Genomic DNA, 26,619 nt, shown 5'->3' with positions numbered 1-26,619 from the left:
AATAAAAGCGTTGGGCGCGTGAAATTTTTAAAAATGTGAGGCGTAGCATAACCTGATTAAGGTTCAGTTGGTCTTACTTATGATTATTAATAGAAATTTTACGCGTCCAACGCTTTTATTTATATGTCTGACCTCCCTAATTATTTCCTAGCTTTCAGTGTTATTATTACTTCATATAAGTATTGTTTTCAATAAAACCGTTTAACTTAAATTTTTTTTTTTTAATTATTTTATTTTCAAGACTTTAGTCTTTATTTAATTGCCTATTATTTCTCATTCTATTTAGTTTATTTAGTGACTCATTGTTACAAGGGCTCTTTCCTAACAATTTTTTATAATCTAAGTCCTCAATGTATAATACTTCCAAAGACTTTACTTGACTCTGCGCCGCGTATGCTTGTCCCTCCTCCAACTCCAAAATATTCTGATGTCACTTCTACCGGACTGTATGTAATATTTGTTCCAAATATGAGCCAAATCGGACATCATAGGTCGCTTTCTATTCATGTATGTATTATTTGTTCGAAATATGGACCAAATCGGGCCACAAATACGATGTTTTTGATTATCTCGATCCTTGCGACACCTGGCGGCGATTTTTTCACAGGCCGCTTTCTATTCATGTACATTTGTATTATGTGTTCCAAATATGAGCCAAACCACAAATACTATTTTTGTGAATATCTCCATCCTTGAGCCACCTAGCGGCGATTGTTTTTCTTATTATTGCATTGTCTTCGGGTTCTGAACTATATTCGAAGTTTCAAGCTTGTAGCTTATCGGGAAGTTACTTAAATTTCAATTACAAAAAAGTGCTGCCTGTCCAACCAGCCTGTCAAATCAATCTAAATAAAACCGTTTAAAAAGCAGGAGTGCCTTTCAGGCGATTTCGCTCATTTTCAGAGCAAACAGTTTTAGCTATGAAAAAAATGTTTATGCCAAATTTCGTTCAGAGCGGGAGATTTTTGTTCTACTTATGCCATTAAAATTATTTTGGAAATCCTAACAAAAAAAGGGGACGGTCATGTCCATTTTCAATTTTTGCCTAAGTCCCATACCACTGATGTAGAATATCAGTCAAATGTAGTTAAATACCAAAGATTTATTGCGAACTTTGTTAAGGTTAGACCTTTAGGAAAAGTGAGGTGGCCTTTAACTGATTTTGATTATCTTGATATCAGCCTTTATAATTTGGTAAGAATAGAGTCTCTGCCAAATTTCAATGAAATATCTTTAACGGCTTTTTATAACTTCCAAATTTCCTCTTCTAAATCTGGGTGGTGCCACGCCCATATTCCAAAATTGGAAACGAAGCTCTGCCTAAAATCTCTTCGGAGGTTATCGCGCCTTACATTGGTTTATTTATTTTTTTTATTTTAGCGACAGCGGACTCCTCTTTGCTAGAGATGAATAAAAATAAATGTAAGGCGCGATAACATACGAGGAGATCTAAGGCCGAGTTTCTCTTCCAATTTGCTTCGTGCCTCTCTTGATTTTCCCTACAAATTGGCCGGACGGGACCTACATGTTTTATGCCGACTCAGAACGGCATCTGCACTGAGAGTCTTTCATGGCAGAAATACACCCGGAGCGCTTGCCAAACACTGCCGAGGGACGACCCCACTTAGAAAAATTTTCTTCTAATTGAAAACCTTATTTCTAAAATTTTGATGTTGCTTTGCCCGAAGTGTGAACCCAGGGCATACGGTGTGGTAGGCGGAGCACGCTACCATCAAACCACGGTGGCCGCCATGCTACGGATGAGGGACCAAGAAAACACAACATCACTGGCGGTGTCCTTTCGGTATCTCTTCTAGAGCCAACGCTATGATATATGACAATGGCCACGAAACTGGAATTATGTAATGACGCCGTGTGAAGAATAAAGAAATGGCTGACGAACATGTGGCTGGGAAAGACTAGCAGTAAGACAAAAGTGATGTTGGTGACCTAAAAGCGGACTTTGGACGAGTAAGTTATCATAGGAGATTATAAAATAAAGTCAAAACCTTTCTTGAAATATTTAAGAGTAAACATTGACTCAAAACTAACTATAAAGTAGCACTTAAAGGCGATGGGGGAGAAAGTATCTAGAGTTAGTGGAGCCATAACGGGAATAAAGCCCAACGTCTGCGGCGTAGGCGAAGCTATCCTTCAGCTTTTATCCAAGGTAACCAGCTCGATAATATTATCTGCAGCACCTGTTTGGAACGGATATAAAATGACCAAAAATATATACTAGCAGCCTACCGTATTACTGCTATACGAATAGCATTTGTTTATCGATCGGTGTCCGACGACGCAATCCTAGTTTTATCTCGAAAAGCCGATCTGTATGGCATTGTAATCGGCCGACCATTTGAAAATGACAACAAAAGCGCAAGGCCACGAATATTAGTTAAGTGGCAAGAATCACGGAAAGGGCGCTGAACCTTCATATTAGTTCGGAATGTACTAGAATGGTTCGAGCGGAAGCATCGTGACCTAAACTACCACTCCATGTAGATATTGAATGGGCACGGTGGTTACAAAGGGTATCTACATAGGCGTAGGATAGAGGAGGATCTACATAGGCGTAGGATAGAGGAGGATCATTTCTGTCCACACTGTCCAAACGAATTGGAAAACTCAGAACACGTGATATTTTATTGCCCTCAATTTCGCAGCGAACGATTTTTGGATCGAGAGTTTTTGAAGAGAAGACTTTCATTAGGAATTTAGTTTCCTTGGTATGCTGAGTCATACAATATTGGACTGCGGTGAGTAAAATGGCATTTCTAGTGATGACGCGATTGACGCGTGCCGAAAGGGAGCGCAGGGAAATGCGCATGAGAAGCAGTGGTAAACCGCCCTGAGCCATATTCTTACTTTGTCATGGCGGCTGTATTTTTCCTTGAATCTTCTAAGAGGACAAGTTATGTTGTACGCAGCTATTAGCGCTTTTGATAACACGTTGCTGCACTCCTCTAACCTCTATACGATGATAGATAACCTCTGTTGGTTGCCCTAGTCTTTCTCATGTTGTTTTATCACCATGACTGCAGCTTTAAACCTGATTTCAGTATTTGCATAGTAAACGTAGCACACGCGCGCTGAGTACAGAAACCTTTCCGCAAAATGAAGACCATGGCTCGTGTATCAGAGCTACATCAAAAAAACTCCCCTGGTATCCTCCGTGGCCACTTTACTGTGCTCAATGGTTTATCTGTAAGACTCGCAGCGCGATTGAGCTGTTTGTGCCTACATATTTCCCGCCACTGCGCTCACGCAGTGGATTTTGCCGTTGATTTCAGGCTTTGGAGAGCCGTCACCACCTTCTCTGCTGGTAGCGTCTTATGGTTATTTTTACGACACGTCGCATCGTTGAAGTATTTTTCCTCCTTCAACCTTGTATCTTCATGTTTTTGAAGGTCTGGATCAACTATCTGCAGGCATTCTAAAGTCGCGTTGTTTGTGCAGATATCAGTTTAAACCCATTGTACCACTGAATTTCTAAACTCCTATAAAAATCGTCTAGTAATCATTAAATTTTATTTATATGTGAAAGATGCACAGACCCTTAAATCTATAACAAATTAACGTCTCACTTATACTTAACACCAGATGTTAATTATATTAACCCACTTATTTTCGAGCAGTGTTCCAACTATGGTTTTATGGCAGTATACAATAGATCACATGATTAGTTTGGGAACATATGGAACTTAATTAGTGGGGTACGTGGATTTCTCCGTATTTACTTTGGTTTTATGGCAGTATACAATAGATCAGATAATTACTTTGGGAAAAAATAGAACTTAATAAGTGGGATATGTGTATTTCCGTATTTAATCATTAAATATACGATCATGGTATCAATAACAAGTTCAACTGTGAAAATACATATACATCTTAGGGTGGTTAAAAAATCTGCAGTTTTTTAGAGACCTAGGGACTCTGCAATTATGTTGTCTATGCAAAATCTCAGCACTGTAGAACATATGGAAGGCAGTGCTCAATAAGGTTTAGATTAGGATTGACTGGCCGGTCCATGATTACCTCACATAGACCGTAGTGTTACCTGAAGTTTATTTAATGGCCAAACTGAAAAACTCTATCAAACACCAGGACTTATGTTATTAAATAACCCCGGCCTATTTGCAAATACTAGGAGTTTTCCAGGACCTACGCCACTTGCGGCTTCTAGATCTGACAACTGTATCACTCCTAATAGCTAGTGTTGTAGCCTGGCAATCACAGGGCACGATCTCATAACGTCTTCGATCGTTTCCTTCTCCAATCCGCACTTCTTACATCAGTGCTATCACTGACCGAGCTTAATTTAAAGGCATGTGACACCAGAAACTAGTATCCAGTCAGAATATCCCTCGTGAGTCTACAGTCCTCTCTTTTCAATGATATAAGCAACATTGTTAGTCTAAGGTTATAAAACCTAAACATGGTCGACCATGTGCACCTCTCTTTTTCTCTTAATCTCATCCAATATAATTAGGACGTCTACGGAGCAAGCTCCATGAGATGCGCCCTTTTCAGCTATTTCATCCGCTTTTTTTTCCAATATTTTCCCATATGCCCTGGGACCCAATGTAGATGTATGCTTTCCCCGTCCCGGTTCTACTTTGGAACCACCTGTGTACACATGTTTTGCCTCGTCCACCATTTGAGCACCTTTGCGCCAAACATCGACCTCTATTGTGGCTTAAAGAGCAACCATGACGCGCAGATAGGGAGTTAGGGAGTCTGTTTGTCCTGTAGTTGATGACGCTATACTGTATGGTCTGCGCTGAAGCTGCCCCGAGGCACTGAGTCTCGTTGGAGTTGGTAATGCTGTATTCTTTGCTACCAGGTCTTCTAGTGGAATGTGCGGAATGGCATACAGAGCAGTCGTCAGGGTTATTTTCATTGCTCCCGTAATGCTAGGCACTAATAGACTGGATTACCTCTCTAATTTTTAAAGTAGGTGTGTTTGTTTTCATGTTTGTGTTCATGACCACCAAACAAGAACTCCATGGTAAAGGATAGGGTTTACAATCACCGTAAATATCCAATGAAAAATAGAGGGTGATAAACACCGCGTACACCACAACAATCTTTTACATACATAAAGTTTAAACATTTCTTTTGCCTGTCTTCTAATAAAACTCAGCCCATTGCTTCACCATGGCGGCTTTGCTTTTGTCCTGAGTCTTTTAGAGGGCAAGCGCTCATTTAAGCGTCCTTGTTAGGAAATCATTGGACTCTTCCAGTTGCTCCACCTTGGCAACCTCTTTGGGTTGTCCCAGTTTTGTTTCTAAATGTTTCTATAATTTCGTTCAATTTTTTGACCTAGGGTTTCTAAACGTTCCTCCCTTCTCTACCCTCTTTAGGGGGATGCTCAAGCTGATATACGCATGATCGGAGAAGAATGATCTAGAAAGACCCATGCAATAATACATTGATATAGCACATTCAGAGCTCAATGTAATATCAAGAACATTGCTGGATGTTGGACCAATGTATGTATGTAACAAAATAGAGATTCGCTTCTCTCATTCGTATCTCCTCCTCTCCACTCAGCATAATGGGCCATGTAGCAGTATACCAGGATAAAGGTCTGCTTATTCTTCTGCTCAACGGCCACCACTGCGAGGTCCTCAGTATTATAATTAGGCAGCATATATGAATACAGCTGTTTTCTTACCATGACGGCAGCTCGCACCCTTCCTTCCGTTTGCGCCAAACCGCGCCGCCAAATCCGCGCGCGGTGAGTACAGAACTTTTCCTCTCGATGAGATTCACGACTCTTGGTTCAGCGCCACATCAAACGAACCCTCCTCAAGGGTTAGAAAGAGGTTCGCTAGATGCCACTTTACTTTGTTTATCTGTAAACCTCGCAGCACCATTCGGCTGTTTATTTTTGCTCCTCGACCACCTTCGTCATGACATCGTCGTCCTCCTCTTTCCCGTTTGGGTTAAGGCTGTCGTTTGAGGCCCTCTTCAGCCTCTCCCTCTTGTAGCAAATTACGATTGGTTTCTCGGGACTTCTTTTCCCGGGTCGTAAATGCTGTGTTGTGTGTTTCTCTGTGCGAATCGCAGCACCATTTGTCTGTTGGTCTTCTTCTAACACCTTCGTAGTGACATCCGCATCCTCCATCCTGCCCCTTTTCTTTAAAGTTCTTGAGGTCCTTTTCGCCTCCGTTAATATTGTTATCTTCTTTTCCTGAGTCGCATGTAAATTTTTTTTCTTTTTGCCTATACCCTTGGACATTTTACCTAGTTGCGTGTACAGTATATCCTCCGCCTGCTTGTTTATTTGGAAGATGTAGAACTGACCTGCCTCCGTAGGTCGAGATACAGTAGGCCGAGATTAGTATATCCTCCGACTTCATCACGCATGCTATCCATACTTCAACTTTGTGCGTGGAACCGCCCACTTGGTACCGTGGGGATATGCGTTTTATCCACCAGCTCAAACCACTAAAGCACCACTAATCTTTCTCCCCGTGTCCGGCGCATCGCTTAATGCGTTTTTGTCATCTTTCGCTTGCAACTGAGTCCTCCCCTTATCATCGTCCCTATTAAAATGAGATAATAAGTCGTTCATCTTGTTCGCCCGACCACCTTCCCGACAAGGCGGGCTCGGCGATACTTCCAGAGTTGGCCCGGTATCGGGAAGACTCCGTTCGAATACAACCGAATATATCCCCTGACTGCAAATCGTTCAATAGGCACGATCCGCATAACACACTGGATTAGGAGGATGACAGTGCACACGAAAACTTGAGTATATATTGAGCTATCATATTGGAATTTGGTATATGCATTCCTTGGCACTCATCTCCCACGGCTGTTAAAAATTAGCGAGATATAACCGCCTCCAAATTTTAACTCGTATATACATATATAACATTTTAAAAAACACAAAAAACCTGATTTAGTAAATAATACACCTAGAATGTTGAAATTTGATGTGTAGACCGATATTGAGACTCTTGATAAAAACATGAAAAAATTTTAGAAAACAGGCGTGGCGCCACCCATTTGTGATAAAAATCAATTTTAAAAATATTTCTAATCATAAATCAAAAGCAGTTAAACCTATCATAACAAAATTCGACAGAGAGATTGCCTTTACTATAAGAAATGCTTCGAAAAAAATTAACGCAATCGGTTAAGGAACACGCCCACTTTTACGGCTAAGCTACTTTCTAAGTTTCGGAAGCCATAACTCGAAGAAAAATTTACATATCGTAATTAATTTGGGAATACATACTTTCTTTATAGCAGAAAATATTTCTAGTAAAAATGGAGCCCAGGGTAATTTTTTATATGCGCGGCCGAAGGCCGCCTATGCAGAAAGGTGTTCTACGCAGACTTGTTCCATTTATTTTTTACTTTTAATAAATTATGTTAATTTCATAAAAAATGCGATTTTTTAAAATAAATTACGTTTACTTCGACAACACTATTCAAGTTTTCTTGTAAATGTAACTTTTACATATGTACATAATAGTTTGCTGTATTTTTCAAATCTCATTGTAACTGATTATATAGTATAAAGATACCATTTCAAATTTTGATTTGGGATTTATTTAATTTTTTTGGGACTTATTTCATTTGGGAGTTATTTCATTTTTTTTTTTTTTTGGGACTTGTGGTTTCATTATGAAATAACTGGCAAATATTGGGAGTTATTTCATTTCCTTCTTTGGGAGTTATTTCATTTTTATTGGGACTTATTTCATTGGGAGTTATTTCATGGGAGTTATTTCATTTGGGAGTTATTTCACTGCACCGTAAATGTGTATATGTACGGGCCCGCAAAATGTGTCATAGGTGATCCTGACGGACCCTTGCGAATTTCCGAACAGATCAGTTGATCCATAACCAGTATGCCAATGCGACCAACTTTTAATAAATTACTTGGGCCGATTATATTGGTGACGGCTGCAGTGCTATTCAGTAACGTATGATAACGTTGGCGACAAATGCGGCATACATGAGAGCTGTTGCATCGAGTTTTCAGGTAACCCGTACGTAAGAGGTTCAAGCAGAGATGCGAATCTTTGGCGAATTTTAATTTTCCTGCAGAATCTAGGTGATTGAATTTCTCACAATTGTAGACTTTGCGGGTGCCCTTACAACAAGGACAGCTAGAGTTGTTCTGCTCCGAAAGTGCGTGAAAAACCTTGTTAAATTTGATACCGTAATGGACTTACTTGCTTGTGGCGGAACTGCTGATGATAGCGTCGACAGTGATCTACACCTTGTCTCTAGAAACACCACTAATTGTTCGAATGTTGGCGGTCATCACAAACAAGTGATAACTCCCACTGCTTCCTAGTCTCAAATGCAAGTTTATTAACCACCACGATTTTTCACACAACCTAAAGCATTTGGCGGCCGCCGTGGTGTGATGGTAGCGTGCTCCGCAATCCACACTGAAAATCCTGAATTCACGCCACGGGCAAAGAAACATCAAAATTTAAGAAACAATTTTTTTCAATTAGAAGAAAATTTTTCTAAGCGGGGTCGCCTCTCGACAGTGTTTGACAAGCACTCCGAGTGTATTTCTACCATGAAAAGCATTCGGTGAAAACTCACCTGCCTTGCAGATGCCGTTCGGAGTCGGCATAAAACAAGTAGGTCCCGTCCCGCCAATTTGTAGGATATGGATAAGAGTAGCACGACGCAAATTGGAAGAGAAGCTCGGACTAAAATCTCTTCGGAGGTTATCGCCCCTTACATTTATTTCTTTATAACAGGTCTTCATAATTTTGTTGGAGTTTTTGATTCTGGACAATAAACACATAATTTTTTCTACCGCCATATGCAGAAATCGTCGCCCGCTACCAAAAAGTAGGCTTAAATTAAATGTAAAAAGCACTCTTTAAAACGAAAATTTTTCAAGTCACCTACAAAGTCATTTCGACATGGTTCAAGCGGAACACGTATAGTGAATGTAACGTCAAATTCTTTACACGTCTGACTTTGAAAATCTTCGATAGATGGATGAAAGTGTCTATCGAAGACTAGATGAATTTCTGTTGGTGAAGTGTTACATACTCTTTGCAAGATGGATTCGGCCAACTTTCCACATGTTTGTGGGAGTGAGGCTCCAAGATGATATAAAAAAGAGAAACCGTCAGTTATATCCACATTAACAGAAGGGGACACGCTAGGTTGACGCTAGATATCAAAAGTTTTGCCAACGCTGATTTTCATTCATTTCTCCCGAATACTGAAATAATGCTGGAGGTACTGGAGTTAGTGGAAAAGTGAGACAAAAACATATCAAGTAGTGAACAGTCCACCAAGCGTAATTTACCTGATTCAGTGCAAAGAATAAGTTGCACATTTCATCGATGCTAATTATGTACAAGTCATATATATGCCATTTTACAATTTAACAGTTTGTACACTGTTGTTGTGTTTGTAGAATATTATATGAATTAACCTATGAAAAAGGGATTTTTTGACCCCTAACTCCAAAATTTGAGGGTCTCTTAGAAACGCTAAGTACGCAGGTTTTATGTGCTCGACTAGACCAACGAATTGGGTATATCTCGCCAGGAGAATATTTGCACTTCCAGTGTAATTCATATTACATGATGTTGCACTAAAATGCAATTTTCTTAAAAAGCGCTCGGGGAATTTTCTTAAAATTTTATTGCTGAGCTTAATTTAACTCACAAAGAAGGAATCCGCAAAAAAACCGAGATAGTATGACTTCGGAATAAAACATAGTCCATGCATACCTTGTCCTTTGAACTCACTTGACAAGGGTTTCTTCCATGATAGGAGGTGGCAAGTCAGTACTTTTGAGGTCGGGGCGTTGCCAGCTTTCATAATTTGAAAATTTTATTTGAATACACTATGCAACATATTTTCGCCGAAAATTGACCTTTCATCTACGAATTACCGCGATCCTGCCAAGGTAGGACCTGGCAAGTCTACGGTTTGAGGTTGCCCTAAATACAAATAAATAGGTGATATTGGTCTTGTTTCAATACAATATGCAACATGTTTTTTGCAGTGGGCTCCTGGACTAATTTGACACGTAACAATACTATAGTGCAAATAACAAAAGATTACAAAAACATTAAAGTCGTTCTGATCTCCTTCTATTAAGTTCAGCTCCCCATAAATCCTTTAATGCCATAAAAAATACATAACGTGATTTACATCCGAGGATATTTATGCCGAGCTTTTCTTCCAATTAGCGTCGTGCTACTTAAAATTTTCCTTATGAATTGAGGAGACGAGAAACTCATATCTTATGCCGATTCCGAACATCATCTGCAAGGCAGATGAATTAACACTGGGAAGCTTTTCATGGGAGAATACACTCGAAGTGCTTGCCCATTTAGAAAAACTATTTTCTAACTGAAAAAAATTTTTTGAAATGCCATAAGTCGATAAAAAAATCTTTTTAATAAATTGATGTTGGTGACGTTTCTCTTGAAATGTATCCTTAAAATATATACAAGATCACACAAATGGGTATATAATGATCGGTTTTGTCCAAACTTTCTTACTTGCATACTTCACTTTTGTTAAAAATTCCGAAAGGATGGAGTATACTCGATACCTTCTACCGAGTATGAGTACTAGTATCGATACTTTAATCCGAGTATTTTATATGAGTACCAGTATCTATACAGTATCTATATCTATCTATTCTAAAAGTTCTATCACTAGTAGAGAAAGGAAACCATATTGCTTTTCGTAATGCTTCCTCCAAATTCTCGCTTCTACATTATGGTTTATTAGAAGCTCTGAAATACGTTTTTCATACTTATTTTGCATTTAATTTATGTTATGCCCACAAAGAAGGAAATATGTATGTATGTGTATTGGGTTGGGTCGATTTGTATGGACGAAAGTTAACCTATATCGCGCCATCGATTTCTCGATAGGATTTGGGCTCAGGAAAAACAGTTCCACTACGCATACCCAAAAAAAAATAATTTTCGAGCCTGCGAAAAAAAAGTCGATTTTTCGACCAAAATTCTTCTAAATCTCAATAAACGACATTTTTTTTTATTCAAAAAACTGCATTTACTAATTTTGCATTTGCCAATTAACACGAAAAAAATACATAAAAAATGATTTGGAGCTTTGAAAATGAAAAAAATCCATAAAAAATCTAAAAAATCGATGAAATTTCGCAGGCTCGAAAATTATTTTTTTGGGTATGCGTAGTGGAACTTTTTTTCCTGAGCCCAAATCATATCGAAAAATCGATCGCGCGATATCGGTTAATAAATCGACCCAGTCTAATGTGTATTCATAACTATTGGGGCATTGTCTTTGACCGAATATGAACTTTACTCTCAACTCTTCCGAAATAAAATTAATAGTAAGGGGCTATATTTTATTTACTCTTATACAAACTCAACCGGTTAGGCTTTTTACCTTTCTTTCTCTTTTTGGTTTCTGCTTATTTGTATGAACGTAAATAAACAGTTCTATTGAACAACTGTTGGTCGAAATTTATCAATCTATCTTCTGATGTTCCACAAGGTAGCCATCTTGGTCCAGTGATATTCCTACTGTTCATTAATGGCCTACCAAGTGTTTTATTATACCTATTTGCACAACAGAGGATAGAGCACTTCCTCAGTCGGATCTGAACAGCCTAGTTGTACGGTGTAATGAAAACCGCATGTCAATAAACCTTCCGAAGTCTAAGTTCATATGTTTTACACGGAAAACCGTCCAATCCCATGAGTATGCGATTAGAGACTATGTTATCAATCACCAACTTCAGTGACCTAGGTGTTACAATAGACCCTAAGCTAGATTTTAAATTACATATTGAAACTTGATTTAATAGGGCTAAAGGTACTTTGGTGTTCGTTAAAATATGGTCTAAGGTATTCAATTACCTTTACGTTACTAAAACTCTTTTTACATCATCGGTGAGGCCGATATTAGAATATGATAATCTCGAGCCCGCGTTATCATATTCATTGCGATAAACTGGAATCGGTCCAAAAACAATTTTTCGATATTTCATCGTTGTGTTTTTTCGAGTTAGACAAGGCTTCGTCGATTGAGCACAGTTTACCGAAACCCACAGAGTGGTTGCAGTTCTTTACCAACTGCGTATATCCAAGTTGGTATCCATCATAGGAGGGTCTCGCAAGGTCACGTTCTCTTGCTAGGGTTGCAACTTCATCCGGAAAATGAGATATGATTTCAAGTAGTCGGCCGGCCGGGATAAAGCGTGTCGAAGCTGAAGTAATGACTGCGAAACGCCTTGCCGGATATTTGTCGGAAACGGGGCACAACAAAAGATTATTTGTGAAGATTATATAGTCTTCCCAGTTAGCTTTTTTGAAATAAATAAAAGTCGGCTTTTCAGAGGTGTTCAAATCAGCTGATCGCTGTATTAAAAGGTGTATGGGTAGGTAATGTTAAGGTAAGCATCGCCTAACAATCAACGCAGTTTATGAGTCCTGCGCTGACGATGGAAATATCTGGCGAGCTGTGACAGTGTCATCGGTATTTATCGTTCAAAAGGTCTTATTGTCTATTTCCTGTACTAGCTGCCTGCCTCTGAGGTCGACTAGGATGCCGTGATGCCGGGCATGGTTGTGTGCGTTAATATCGCCAAGAGTAAGACGGTTTTGTCACTAAGTAGCAGATATCAGGTCGATAGCCACTCATCCACGTTGGAGCATCGCAAGTTCGGAGGTCCGATCTGGCCATTACCTTTGTTTCTTGAATTGCTATACGGATATTATTTTTATTGACGTAATCAACTATCGCAGCAATATTTCAGATTAACCCGTTACAACTTAATTGCAGGATTCTGAAGTGGAACGAGTGGACAGTCGTCACTCTGGGGTAGGAGATGGATGGGCATCCCTTTGAAGGATTTAGGCTTTGTCGTTTGTGCTTTTCGACTGCTGATGGAGTGCCTGCTGTTGCTTCAAATACCTAGGTATTATAATTAACAACCGGATGAATTGGACTGAGCACATTCAGATATTAAAACAATACTTTTTATATACTATTCATCACTTCTATCGTCTCAAAAAGCTTTGCTCTATGTCCACATTAAAGGCTGTATACTATGGTGTATTTCAATCGAAATTGTAAAATGGTATCCACTGCTGGGGTGGGGCCTCGGCTAATAAATTGTCACCAGTTGTAAAAATTCAAAAGGGAATTATGACACGAATATGCAGTGCTAACCAAAGACCTCCTTCTATGTTATTTTTTCAGAGACTGGATATACTTCCGTGTCGCCATCTTTATTTATATAAAGTCCTAAAAACTGTCTTTATTAGATCTGGGTACCTCGAAAGCTTTCCCTCTGAAGTCTACAACCTAAGAAGTAATCTGCTTCCGTCGGTACAAATTCCTCATTCCAGGACGTCTCACTTTAGAAGTTTTTATACGTACACGTCGCGCAAAGTTTTCAACTCTCTTCCCGCTACTGTACAGACCATACGTAATCTTAACTTATTTCAAAAACAATTAAAAATTTATCTGCTTAGCTATAATCATTTTGAACTTGACACCTTGCTGAGGACTACATTGTAAACTTTACTTACTCCAAGTTTTTTTTATTTATTGTTTATTATTTATTATTTCTTTTTTCCTTTCTCACAACTTGAATTCAATATTTCAGTCTTAAATCAAAGTATTAATAGATGTACACCCCACACTAAATGTTAAAATAAGTTGAAAAAAAATATTGAAATGTCTTTCAGTACTATTTTACTACCTAATTTATTAAATGCCTTTTTCTTTTCTTTACTGCATTGAAGTTAAAGGTATCTTATACAATATTGTAATTTTTAAGTAATGATTTTGCATTAAGAAAAGGATTAATAATTAATTAATGAGTGAAAAAAAAAAAATGAAAAAATATTCAACAGAAACTGTTTGTTCAGCATTTCATTTCTCTCCCTAATGGGGACTATTCTCGCTTCACTATGTAGCTAGCTCTCTGTGGATATAAGAAGGCAGCCGTGTCGTTTCTGAGAGCGGTGTTTTGACAGGCCTCTATTTTCTTCCAGTAAGTATACTTTAGGGTTGGCGGCCATATTAGGAACGCGTAGCATGCAAGCGACCAGCCAATTGTTTTGTAAGTGTTAATGAGCGTATCTTTATCTTTACCCCAAGCGCTGCCGGCAAGAGAGTTGCGAATTTTGTTACGGCTCTGGATTCTAGGTATAGTTGCGGATGCGGTAACGTAATGCCGTCGACGTAGATGCCCAATATGGTCGACCTTTGTTTTGTGTATGTTGTAAATAAGGCCGCCTTTGATTTGGCTGGTGGCAATGTCAGGCTGGAGAAATTACACAGCTGATCGATGGGTGGGCTGGGACATGCAGACAATGGTTACCCTTCTGGTGGCAAAGGGATCTCCGATATGTTGAAGTTAAAAAAAAGCAGGGATAGAATACCACCTTATTTAATTCTTCTGGGCTTAGATGCTACGTTCTTGTGCTGCACCGATGTCTGCCGATCAGACAGATAATTTGCGGTGCACCTTTTGAGACTAGGTGGAAGATGGGACTCTAACAAGCCTTGCAATAAGGTGCCGTGGTTGACTGTATCAAAAGATTTTTATAAAACTATCTCTATTAGTATTGTTACGTACCATATATGTATGTATATGTGTATTGGAAATTTTTTTAAGATTAAAACTGTAAGCCCCATTTCGTCAAAATAGGCGAGGTCCTTATTCGCTTTTGATCGTCTCTATACATAATACCAAGGACCATATTTTCGCCATATTTGCAAAATGATATCAACGGCTTTTTATTAACGGTTTGCAAAACTTTTAAATATTATTCTGCTTAGTGTGGGCGGTGCCACGCCCGTTTTACAAAATTGTAATAAATTTATATAATACATCGTAACTTTTTGTTATCTACTCGACAAGTTTCACAATTTCATCAGTATGCTATGTTAAGGCATTGTTTCTTTTTCCATTTTTGAAAGTGGGCGTGGATATAATCTGATTTCGCCCATTTTCAGTACCGATATATCACCGACGATGGTGTAGAGCTATTAACTTCATCCACCAAAATTTCACAGTCGAACGAAAAAGCTATATTGCGTGACAAGTTAAAATTTATCGAAATTTTATAGAGCTAGCAGCTTTTCCGCCGTTGTTTGATGGTAGCGGGCTCCGCCTACCCCACCGACAATCCTGGGTTCACACCCCGCGCAAAGCAACATCAAAATTTTAGAAACGCCTTCTGCCATGGAAAGCTCATCAGTGAAAACTCGTCTCCCATGCAGACGCCTTTCGGAGTCGGCATAAAATAAGTAGGTTCCGTCCCGCCAATTTGTATCAAAAATTAAAAAGGAGCACGACGAAAATTGGAAGAGAAGCCCGGATTTAAATCTGTTCGGAGGTTTTCGCGCCTTACGTTTATCTATAAAAAATAAAGATTTTCATAATTTTGTTGGAATTTGTGATTCTGGACAATAAACACATATTTTTCTTTTACTACCATATGCAGAAATCGTCTCTCATTCTACCATTGCCAAAAAGTCGGGTCAAGTTAAACGCTTTTACCGCATCGTCGACGATCTCAATTTATGCTCAAGTTATGGTGCTAATGGACTGAAGTTTGTTGACCTTAAACACGTAGACCATCGGCGCTCGGTAAAGTATCGGGGAAAAGTATCGGGGTAAAGTCTCAATACTTTACTCAGTAGTCGTATTGCTCTATCACTAGTCAGGAGGAGCTCGATCGTCTTTCTTCATATTCTCCGTCACTCCGCACACACAATGCAATTTAACTGCTGATTTCGGACTCTGAAGTCCGTTTCCACCTTCTCTGCTGGCAGCGCCTTATGGGTATTTTTACGTCTAGCAGCATCGTTGAACTGTTTGTACGCTACAAGCACGGCCGCCTCTATGTCCATCCGCTCGTCATTTGATGCTAGTTCCAGGTTCTTAAGGTTCCTTTCTTACTACCCTACTCTAAGCGTATTGGGGTTATTGTCAATTTTTTTCCAAGAAAGCAAGCTATCTATGTAAATAAAGTGAACAATGTGAATAAATAATCCGTCCCTGTATTGCTAAGGCTGGTTAGAGGAAATGCCAATTTACTAAGTGATGAATATGAATTGACAATGCTAGCCATCATCCGGTGGCAAAGAGCCTGAGCCAGATAAATAATTTTGCATGTAAATGCAACAACAACGATTTGAGCCAGATAAATCCAGATAGAAGTCAGGTTCAATTTGTGAGCCAGATAATTTGTTAATTACTTGTCTTTACTTTGGCGACGCTGCCTTTAAAAAACCTACTTTTTCAAAAATAGATGTCGGTGTTTAGCCTTTCGCCATATCAGTTAAATGAAAAACAGCGGCGACATCTGCCTATCACATTTCACGTGTGCGACAATATCACAACATCAAGTCTCTGAATGATCCAGAGCATTCCCGTGAGAATTGAGCGTGAGCCGGAGCTGTAAAATTCACTGGATGACGGCAGTTGTTGTTCACTTAGCCAAACGTTAACCAAACTTTTCGAATAAACACCCAAGTTAATGGGAACAGGAGGCAGAGTTGAAAAAGGGAAGTATAGTTAATAAAATCAAAGAGTTTTTAAACTTATTCAAGATTTTCACAAAGTTATAACAAATGATGAGGAGGAAAACAGTTGTTGCTGCAGATTGTAGGGGCTAATTGAAAACCAGTTATGACTGAACCAAGTAAATTTGGGGTTTTGTGTAATAACTTTTCTATTGTTTTTTTTTTTTATGAAATTGTAGAAAAATTTAAGTTTCCCTTTTTTAAACAGCATTGAGCACTGCCTTCTAATGACCCACGATTTTGCAATTGATTTCACTATAATATTTTGAAACTCCCTAATACACATAAACATATAAGCAATTAAAAGAAATATCTCCTTAATTATCTTGACTTTGTTATAAGGAAGAACGAAAACTGTTTGTTCACATAGTTTTGAAAATTTCTTAAACCATAAACAAGGTATAAATAATGTCCAGGGGAGTTTTCTTGTTTTAAGCACTTTATAATTAACAATCGGCGGAAGAAGTCACAAACAGCAATGAATTTACGGAATTATTTCGCGCTGCTGTTTGTGCTTTTGGGCGGTGTCAATTCGCAGCCTAGTGTTCTTAAATCCCATATATTGTATCATTAAATTGTACTTTGAAATATGTTTGCGTTGGCTCTTTGATCAATATGCAAACAGTGATTACAGCTGCGCATTGCCTGATGTCAAAGTTATAGCTGGCGTAGGAAAAACAAACGGTGATGGATATAATAGATATAATTGCAATTAAAGTGCGTGCACCCTTTATCCCGAGTTCTGCAGTGAAACAAATTACGCTTTCCAGTTCTAAATTAAAGAAAGGCATACAAATGCGAAGAACCCGAGATAAAGGGTGAACTCACTATAATTAGAATTATACCTATATCCAACACCATTTGTTTTTGTTACACCAGCTTTAACACTGACATCAGGCAATGCGTAGTTGTTATCACTGTTTGCATATTGATCAAAGAGCCAACACAAACATATTTCAAAGTATAATTTAATGATACAATATAGGGGCTTTAACAATGCGAGACCGCGAATTGACACCGCTCAAAAGGACAAACAGGAGCACGAAATAATTCCGTAAATTCATTGCAGTTTGTGACTTCTTCCGCCGATTGTTAATTATAAAGTGCCTAAGCAAGAAAACTCTTTTGGACACTATTTATACTTTTTTTATGGTTTCAGAAATTTTCAAAACCAGGTGAACAAACAGTTTTCGTTCTACCTCATAACAAAGTCAAGATAATTAAGTATATTATTTGCTAAATTGTTTGTTATTCTATTTCAAAAAAAAAAATATTTCTTTTATTTGCTTATATGTTTATGTGTATTAGGGTGTTTCAAAATATTATAGTGAAAAAAAAACTGCAAAATCATGGGTCATTTAGAAGGCAGTACCCAATTCTGTTTGAAACAAATAGAAACGTAAATTTTTTTACAATTTATGAAAAAAAATGCCTTACTATATTTGGTTATTTTAAATTAAGAATCTTTTTGAAAATAAATTCATTTTAGAGGAAACACAAATTATCAAGATTAAATCCTTATATTTTGCCTATGGAAGTACGGTTTCTGAAGGCTTTCCAAAACGGCCTTTTTTTGGTTCAGTCGGAACTTGTATTCGATTGGCCTCTACAATCTGCAGCAACAACTGTTTTCCTCCTCATCATTTGTTATGACTTCGTTAAAATCTTGAATAAATTTAAAAACTCTTTGATTTTATTAGCTATACTTCTCTTTTTTTAATTCTGGCTCCTGTTCCCATTAACTGGGGTGTTTATTTGAAAAAATTTGCTTAATGTTTAGCTTAGTAAACAACAGCATTATTCCACTATTAGCAAAGTCGGTCAATTTACATTTATCATTTAGTAAATTGGCATTACTTCTAATATTTCTTAGTGATTCAGGGACGGACATCTTATTCACAATGTTCACTTTATTTTCATAGTTCGCTTTCTTGGAATAAAGGTGATAATCCGAGCAGTTCCTTGGATAGGTACCATAAATGTTACTGCAATGCTTTCTTGCTATTTTAGTTATCTCTTCATCAATTTCGTTATATTTTTCAACCTTTTTTCAAAAAACTAGGCCATATCGAGCTGCATTACTGCTGATTTGATGGGATCAAGGGGTTGTGTAGCGCAATATATAGCTTCTCCAGCCCAATTGTCACCTCACCTTCGAGCGGCGAATCCCGTTTCACTAACAGACGAGGCCTTGGCGACCCCAAGCTCCTCATGGAACTTGGGGGTGGGGAGGGAGGGATGGCCTGAAGGTTTAATGTGGCCATATAAATCGTTCCCGAGATGGTGGGGCCAGCACCTAAATGGTGCTGTGTTACCGGAGCGTATCGGATCTGTATCCGACAAAGGACCATCACATCGGTAACACTCGCCAAAGCCTTCGGGCAGTAACCTAATCGCTACAACAACAACAACAACTGCTGATTTGATTATTTTCACAGCTTTTTACGTACAAAAGTGCTCCAAAATGGATAAACCTGTCCCAAGGTAAGGTCCTTGACTATGGAAAAGAAACAATTTATATGCTGAGCCATCCTGCGAGCGTGATGTATAGGCCCAGGTGCTCTCCAGTGAACTTTTTATTTTGGTTGCCCCAACACCAATATCGTCAGTTCAATAAGTTCGAGGTAGTCAAATCGATGTGCAATGGAATCCTGCATTATTCCTTAACTCAACTTCTCCAGGAGAAAAAATTGTGGTGTGTGGTCTGATCGAACACCTTTTTTCTAAGACTATTTAACCTTTTAAATATGGGAGTTTCAGGTGAACTTGAAGCTCCCGAACATAAGGTAATACTATTACCATTATGTGAGGGACACACGGTAACCATAGAAGTTCATTCTTCAGCTGTTTTTCATTGAAAATGCATTCACCACTCTTGATACCATTATCTTAGGCTGTTATATCGTAGCTCGCACCAATTGCTTTATCGTTGAGATCCAATGTCATAAGAGTTTTAAGTACTGCATCTCCAGTTTCCTAGCATGTTGCACTACCCGCTTTTTGGCACCCCCAGCAATTTCTCATTTCCATCAGATAAGTAAACTAGTACTGGTAGCCTATCCATATTTTGTGAACTTGAAATATCAGGCAAGATTTCGCCGTCTTAGTTAACGCAAATTGTCACTTTGATATCTTCTAGGTAACACATCAACTCTGTCGAAAATGTGCCTTGCTGCTTCTCGTTACTTCTTGAAATCGGAAATGCCGGCTGATCATGGTCAAGTGCGGCGGGAATAGGAATAAGCCCTCTCATATAAGCAGTTTCTCGTATCTTATGACTGTTTAGTATATTGCACGTATTTTTATTTAGAAATATTTATCGAGCCACACTCGCCCCATCTTATATGAAAAAGTAGACAACTTCCAACTTTTGTTGTAGGCAAAGCATAAAAAGAGGAATTCGACATTTGCTTTGGCTAAGGCTATTTTCACAATTTGCAAGTGAAATTATTTTTTCCACTCATTAGTAATTTTCTAACATTTTTCATCGTTCAAAACTACATTTTTACATATGAATAGGTGAGAAAATTTGTTAGCAAGTTTTTTGTTTCATAGTGAGAATGTTAACAAGAGTGCTCCGAGAAATTTCCTTTTCACATAAATTAAATAGGATTCAATTGCTAAGTTTGAAGTTCCTTTATATTAACAACGCAACATCTTTCGTGATTATGGCGATGCTACCGGAATTCATAAAATTGCGATGAACGCATCTAACTGAAAAACTTCATTGTGGCTCGGCCTTTACAGCCTCACGATCGAAAACTTTATTCCGGTCTGAAGACCTTGCCACATTCATGCCAAAAACGTTGTTTTAAACCTTTGGTGAAGAAACCATCTATCTAATAAAACTTTTTCAAATTCTTTTTGGAAGAAGGTTAATATAATTCATCATCAGTACCATTTTTGTATAGCTTTTAACACTTGAACTATCAGCTTAGTCTACATCGGGTATAATAATAGAAGAAGACGTAGATTTTCCAGCAGGATCCGTCATTTACCTTTGTTTTTCTTCTTTTTCAAATACTGATTGTCTTGAGATAAAACGATCATTTTTCTCTCAGTTCTTCGGTCAATAGGCTTTATTTTCCTATGAGTTAAGCGGGGATTAGCCGTATTGGTTTAAATGTATGAAAACATTTATTTGAAGCAATTTTTAATTTTATAATTTATTTAGTAATTTGAACCCGCACTCCTACGTTGTTTGAAGTGTTACAAACGCATTCAGCCACGTCATGCCTTAGTTGTTGTAAAGGTTTTCCCAATTGTTCTCATTGGATATTCTTAAACGGTTTTATTTAGATTGACTTCACTGGCTGGTTGGACAGCACTTTTTTGTAATTGAAATTTAAGTAACTTCCCGATAAGCTACAAGTTTGAAACTTGGAATATTGTTCAAAACGCCGCTAGGTGGCGCAAGGATCGAGATATTCACAAAAATCGTATTTGTGGTCCGATTTGGCTCATATTTGGAACACATAATACATACAAGAATAGAAGGCGACCTATGAAAAAATCGCCGCTCGGTGGCGCAAAGATCGAGATATTAAAAAAATCGTATTTGTGTTCCGATTTGGTTCATATTTGGAACACATAATACATACATGAATAGAAAGCGGTGTATGATGTCCGATTTGGCTCATATTTGGAACAAATATTACATACAGTCCGGTAGAAGTGACATCAAAATATTTTGGAGTTGGAGGAGGGACAAGCATACGTGGCGCAGAGTCGAGTAAAGTCTTTGGAAGGATTATGTATTGAGGACTTAGATTGTAAGAAATTGTCGGGAACGAGTCCTTAATAATGAGTCAATAAATGAATTAAATGGAATGAGAAATGATAGGCAATTAAATAAAGACTAAAAACTTGAAAATAAAATAATTAAAAAAAATTTTAAGTAAAACGGTTTTATTGAAAACAATATTAACATGAAGTAAAAAGAATACTAAAAGGTAGAAAATAATTAGGTAGGTCCTATGTACTAGCCATCACACTCCTCGTCAATCCAGGGCGTTGATCAGACAATTAAATAAAAGCGTTGGACGCGCAAAATTTCTATTGATAGTCATATATAAAACCAACTGAACCTTAATCAGGTTATGCTACGCCTTACATTTTTAGAAATTTTAAGCGACCAACGCTTTTATTTAATTGTCTGATCAACGCCCTTGAGTGATGAGGAGTGTGATGACTAGTACCTTGGACCTACCTAATTATTTTCTAGCTTTTAGTATTATTATTACTTCATGTAAGTATTGTTTTCAATAAAACCGTTTAACTAAAATTTTTTTTAATTATTTTATATTATTTTACACACTACATACTTCGTATGTAATTATTTGTTAAACTTATGCTTGTTGGTAAGGCCGTTTCAAAGAAACCGGTATTGTTGCTGTTTTTGTTCTATTTTATAGAACTACATGGAATTAGCCAGTGTTGTCTATTTGTATAAGTTAAGCGGTTTATTTTCTTTAAAGTTACCGAATGTGAACACACACTTTTTATACAGAACTGCCTATGTTGTACAGTTCTGAAATTTTGCATAGTTTTTTTTTTGTTATATGTAACCTAATTGGAGTCGCTAGGTCTCTAAAATAAAATTTTAGATTTTTTTGAACCACCCTAATGTGTATATATGTATTTTCACAGTTGAAATATGGTATTGATACCATGACTACATAGTTAGTGATTAAATACGGAAAAGTACACAGACCCCACTAATTAAGTTCTATTTGTTTCCAAACTAATGGTAAGGTCTATTGTATTCTGCCTTAAAACCAGAGTTGGAACACTGCAGAAAATTAAGTCGACTAACATAATCAACATCTTGTGTTAAGTATAAGTGAGGCGATAATTTCTTATGGATTTAAGTACCATACGGCTTCAATAGGAGTATAGGAATTCATTTTCAAGCTGGCATATGTTGCGGAATTAGTACTGAAAAGAATATAGATTTGGTGAGGATATTTAAACGTGAAATCAGCAGGCCAAACAGGGATTCATGGAAAAATTTCTGTCATAGAATGCCCCAGCGAAATGGCAAATCTGAGGAAAATCCTATCTACGGGAGATGCAGTTCAGGGACTGATGAAATAGGAGGACGGGAAATGGTCATACATCGATAGGCAGGCGGTCCCTTCAAGATATGATACTGCAATTTTGTTGCAATGTCTAAAGTCCACATACGGAGCGAGAAGTACCAAGATTGGTGACAGGTACAAAAATTTAATGGGCAGTAAATACTTTTGCCTAGTCCAAATCACCGGGTCTAGCTATGTTGCTGGTGGAACGATTGTAAAATAAATAAAATAAATGTAAGGCGAGATAACCTCCGAAGAGGATGAGCTTCTCTTCCAATTTGCGTCGTGCTCCACTTGATTTTTTCCTACAAGTTGGCGGGACGGGACCTACTCGTTTTATGCAATCCTAACAGGAATCAGTGAGATTTGAAAACTGGCGTGGTGCCATTTAAAAACCAAACTTGTTTTATATACTAAACGGAACGTAACGGCATCTGCAAGGCGGCTGAGTTTTCACTGAAAGCTTTTCATGGCAGAAATACACTCGGAGTACTTCCCACACACTGCCGACGGGCGACCCCGCTTAGAAAAATTTTCTTCTAATTTAAAAAAGATGTTTCTAAAATTTTGATGTTGCTTTGCCCGGCGCCTGAATCCAGGATCTTCGATGTGGATTGCGGAGCACGCTACCATCACACCACGGCGGCCGCCGATTGTAAAAAAGGCATAGGATAATCTTTGAGGGTTACATAATACTGAACTTTGTCCCGAATTATTAAAGAACGATTTGCATAGTCGGGCTTATTAGTTTGGCATCTTTTCTACTCAAAACTGTAGAGAAATTAGTAGGTGGTAGAATACGCCGCCTAGCACACCGAAGATCCTGGGTTCAACTACCGCGCAAAGCAACATCACAAATTTGGAAACAGTTTTTGTGCAGTGATTTGGCAAACACCCTGTGTATTTCTGCCATTAAAAACTTCTCAGAGAAAACACGTCTGCCTTACAAATACTGTACGGGGTCGGCAGACCTAAGAAGAAATCCTCTCGAGGCTTGCAACCGTGGGATTGTAAACAGATCTCAACAGGTTAGTTTACGTCTCCTGCGACTGTAAGCGAGGGGAGGACTGCCGCACCAGCACCACCCCAATCCAAGGTGTTAAGGTACCCGTGCCGATGGATGAATGGTCAGCGGGTAGGTTATTAGAATTGCTGATCCCGAACGGTCCCCTCCGACGCCCGGGCGAGGTCGGTTGTATAAGTGCCTTCTCAATGCATACCGGCTCTGCGGACGAGTGAGCAACCCTTTCCGGCTTACTCGTGGGACCAACATGAACGAAAACATAACTAATAAACAAAAAACAAAACAAAAAAACATAAACTCCGACATAACGACAATGGACATAATCGAATCCCCAACGGACGTAACGCTGACGGAGACCGCGACGGCGACGACGATAAGGACAACGACTACTGACTTTGACAACCACAGGGCCCCGTTGCCACATGCGACAGATTCTGAAGAGGAGACGCTTCTCGCCTCCAGTCAGTAGACGATAAATAGCGTTTGCTGTAGTACCATCCACAGTACACCCAAAGCGCAATCAGTGACAAAAACAACAGAAAAAAAGGTCCAGATGGGTACCAACCACAGAACCCAGGGACCAACTCCTAACTCCAACGCAGCTGGTGGTACCAACCACAGTACTCAGGCCTCCAAAGGAAAGAAGAAAAACAAAAGCCAAGGACAGATTAGGTGTAATAGGTACCAGCGAACGCTGTATACTCTACGGAGGATGCAAACTGGCGAGATCGCAAGTGGTTCCGCGGACGTCGCATTCCTCACATCGGTGGTGGAGAAGTATGAACGCTTCCAAAGGGAGCACCCGACTCCTCAAGAGCCATGACAACCAAGGTCGGCTGGGGGTGTTTCTCAAAAGAGAAATAGGTCCGGCTTTAAAAACAGCAATGAGGCTGTCTCGAAGAAACCCAAACGGGCGGACACGGAACAGACATCCAGGAGACACTTCAGCGAAGTAGCCAGAGACCACCTGCAAGTGGCCATAGTGGATGCTGACAGCCGATCGCCAGCAACGATTCAACAGAACTGGGTGGATATCGAGGTCGGGTTGTCGAAGCTTGCTATGCGACACGTGCGCGACAACCCGAATGGACCTCTCCCAGTCTTTGACTCCTCCGAGACCCTGAGAGGATACAGGATCATCAGGTGCGCGACCAGGTCTGGTTGGAATTTCTGACAAAATGTGTAGTACAAATTAGCGGAGACGTAAACAACCTCCAGCTAAAGCTAATACCTACTTACCTAATACTTACCTCAGTGGCATCTAGCCCCCCCCCCCCCCCCCCCCTGGAGGACTCGGGAGAGAAGTTGCTGGACTGCATCAAACTGTACAACAGCCAGCATTCCGGCCATTCCGGCGCCGCAGGAAGCGCCGTCGAAAACCAGTAAACCAATCCTGGTGGCCATCTGCGAGGAGTCCCTAGAGGCTCTGGCCAAGGCGGACTACAAAATCGCCTTTGCGTTTCGCATGGCCAAGGTAAAAGTATTCCGCGGAGACACGATTCCTGCTGAACACGGCCCTAGTGAAGTTGAAGGGGCAGATAATCTGCTGCAGGGTGTCAACATCAAGGACGGGGACACAACAAAACACTAAGTTTATGCAGATTAAACTGCAGCACTCTAAGAGTGCTACAGATAACCTTAAAACCCTTCTCGGTGAGGAGGATATCAACATCAGCCTAACGTAAGAAGCGAGGTAGGCCTATGGACAAACTCAGCAGAGGACTACCTGGGCACACATCATCAATACTCACTTCCCAGGATACAGCACCAGTAAAAGAATCTCTCTGCAGGGACCCTCAGCCCTCAGAGGGCTTACTGGACAGGATAATAGATAGCGAAAAGATCAGGTTTGCTATCAATTGCTTCTCTCCATTCAAATCGCACGGTCTGAATGGCGTTATCCCTAATGCTACAAAAACTAGGTGATCCAATGATCCTCTGGCTGGAAACGGTATACAGAGCGAGTATCGCTCTGACCTATATTCCACAAAGCTGGAGAAAAACAAAAGTAATCTTTCTGCCAAAAGCGGGCAGACGCACACACGAAAACGCCAAAGACTACAGGCCAATAAGCCTCACATCCTTCAAGATCAAGGTCCTTGAGAGGCTTCTGGATATCTATATTAGGGCAATAATAACAGGACCAAATCTGTCAAAGGCAAAGCACGCCTACGTGAAGGGTAGATCTACGGAGACCGTCCTCCATGAGCTAACGGGTTTTGTGGAAAAATCACTACACTACAAACAATTCACACCTGCACCTTTCTTAGATATAGAAGGCGCCTTCAAAAAAATCGAAACCGGCACAATTGTGGAAGCCCTGCAAGGGGCCGGAGTTGACAACCACATCTGTGGATGGACTCAATCAATGCTGGAAAATAGAGCCATAAAAGCGGATATGGGCTCAGTGACAAATACCCGCAAAGTGAGTAGAGGTACACCCTAGGGCGGGTCCTTCGCCACTACTCTGGGTCATTGCACTGAACGAGATACTACTCGAACTCGACAAGAATGGTGTAAGACAGTAGCATACGCAGACGATGTGGTCATTGCAGTCTCGGGGGCTTTTCCCTACACGCTAAGCGACATCCTTCAGGGCGCGCTAAGCAGACTGCACACCTGGGCAGCATCGTGCGGCCTCAACATCAACACTAGCAAAACAGAACTGATACTGTTCAGTAACAGAACAAAAATACCAACTTTTCGACTACGCTCAATAGATGGAACGGAACTCTCGCTCTCTACTAGAGCTAATTACCTAAGCGTCGAAATAGACAACAAGTTAAATTAGAAAACCAATATCGAAAAAAAGAGTAGAGAGGCGTATATCGCATACTACTCGTGCAAGAGTATAGTCAGCAGAAATTGGGGGCTAAAGCCAAAACTTATGATATGACTTTACACGGCGGTCATAAGGCCCATCCTGACGTACAGAGCCATAGCATGGTGGCCTGCCCT

Source organism: Eurosta solidaginis, chromosome 3 (assembly GCF_040869045.1).
Source record: "Eurosta solidaginis isolate ZX-2024a chromosome 3, ASM4086904v1, whole genome shotgun sequence".
NCBI lineage: Eukaryota > Metazoa > Arthropoda > Insecta > Diptera > Tephritidae > Eurosta > Eurosta solidaginis.
The sequence above is the reverse complement of the archived record's forward strand: the minus strand, read 5'-3'. Positions refer to the sequence as shown.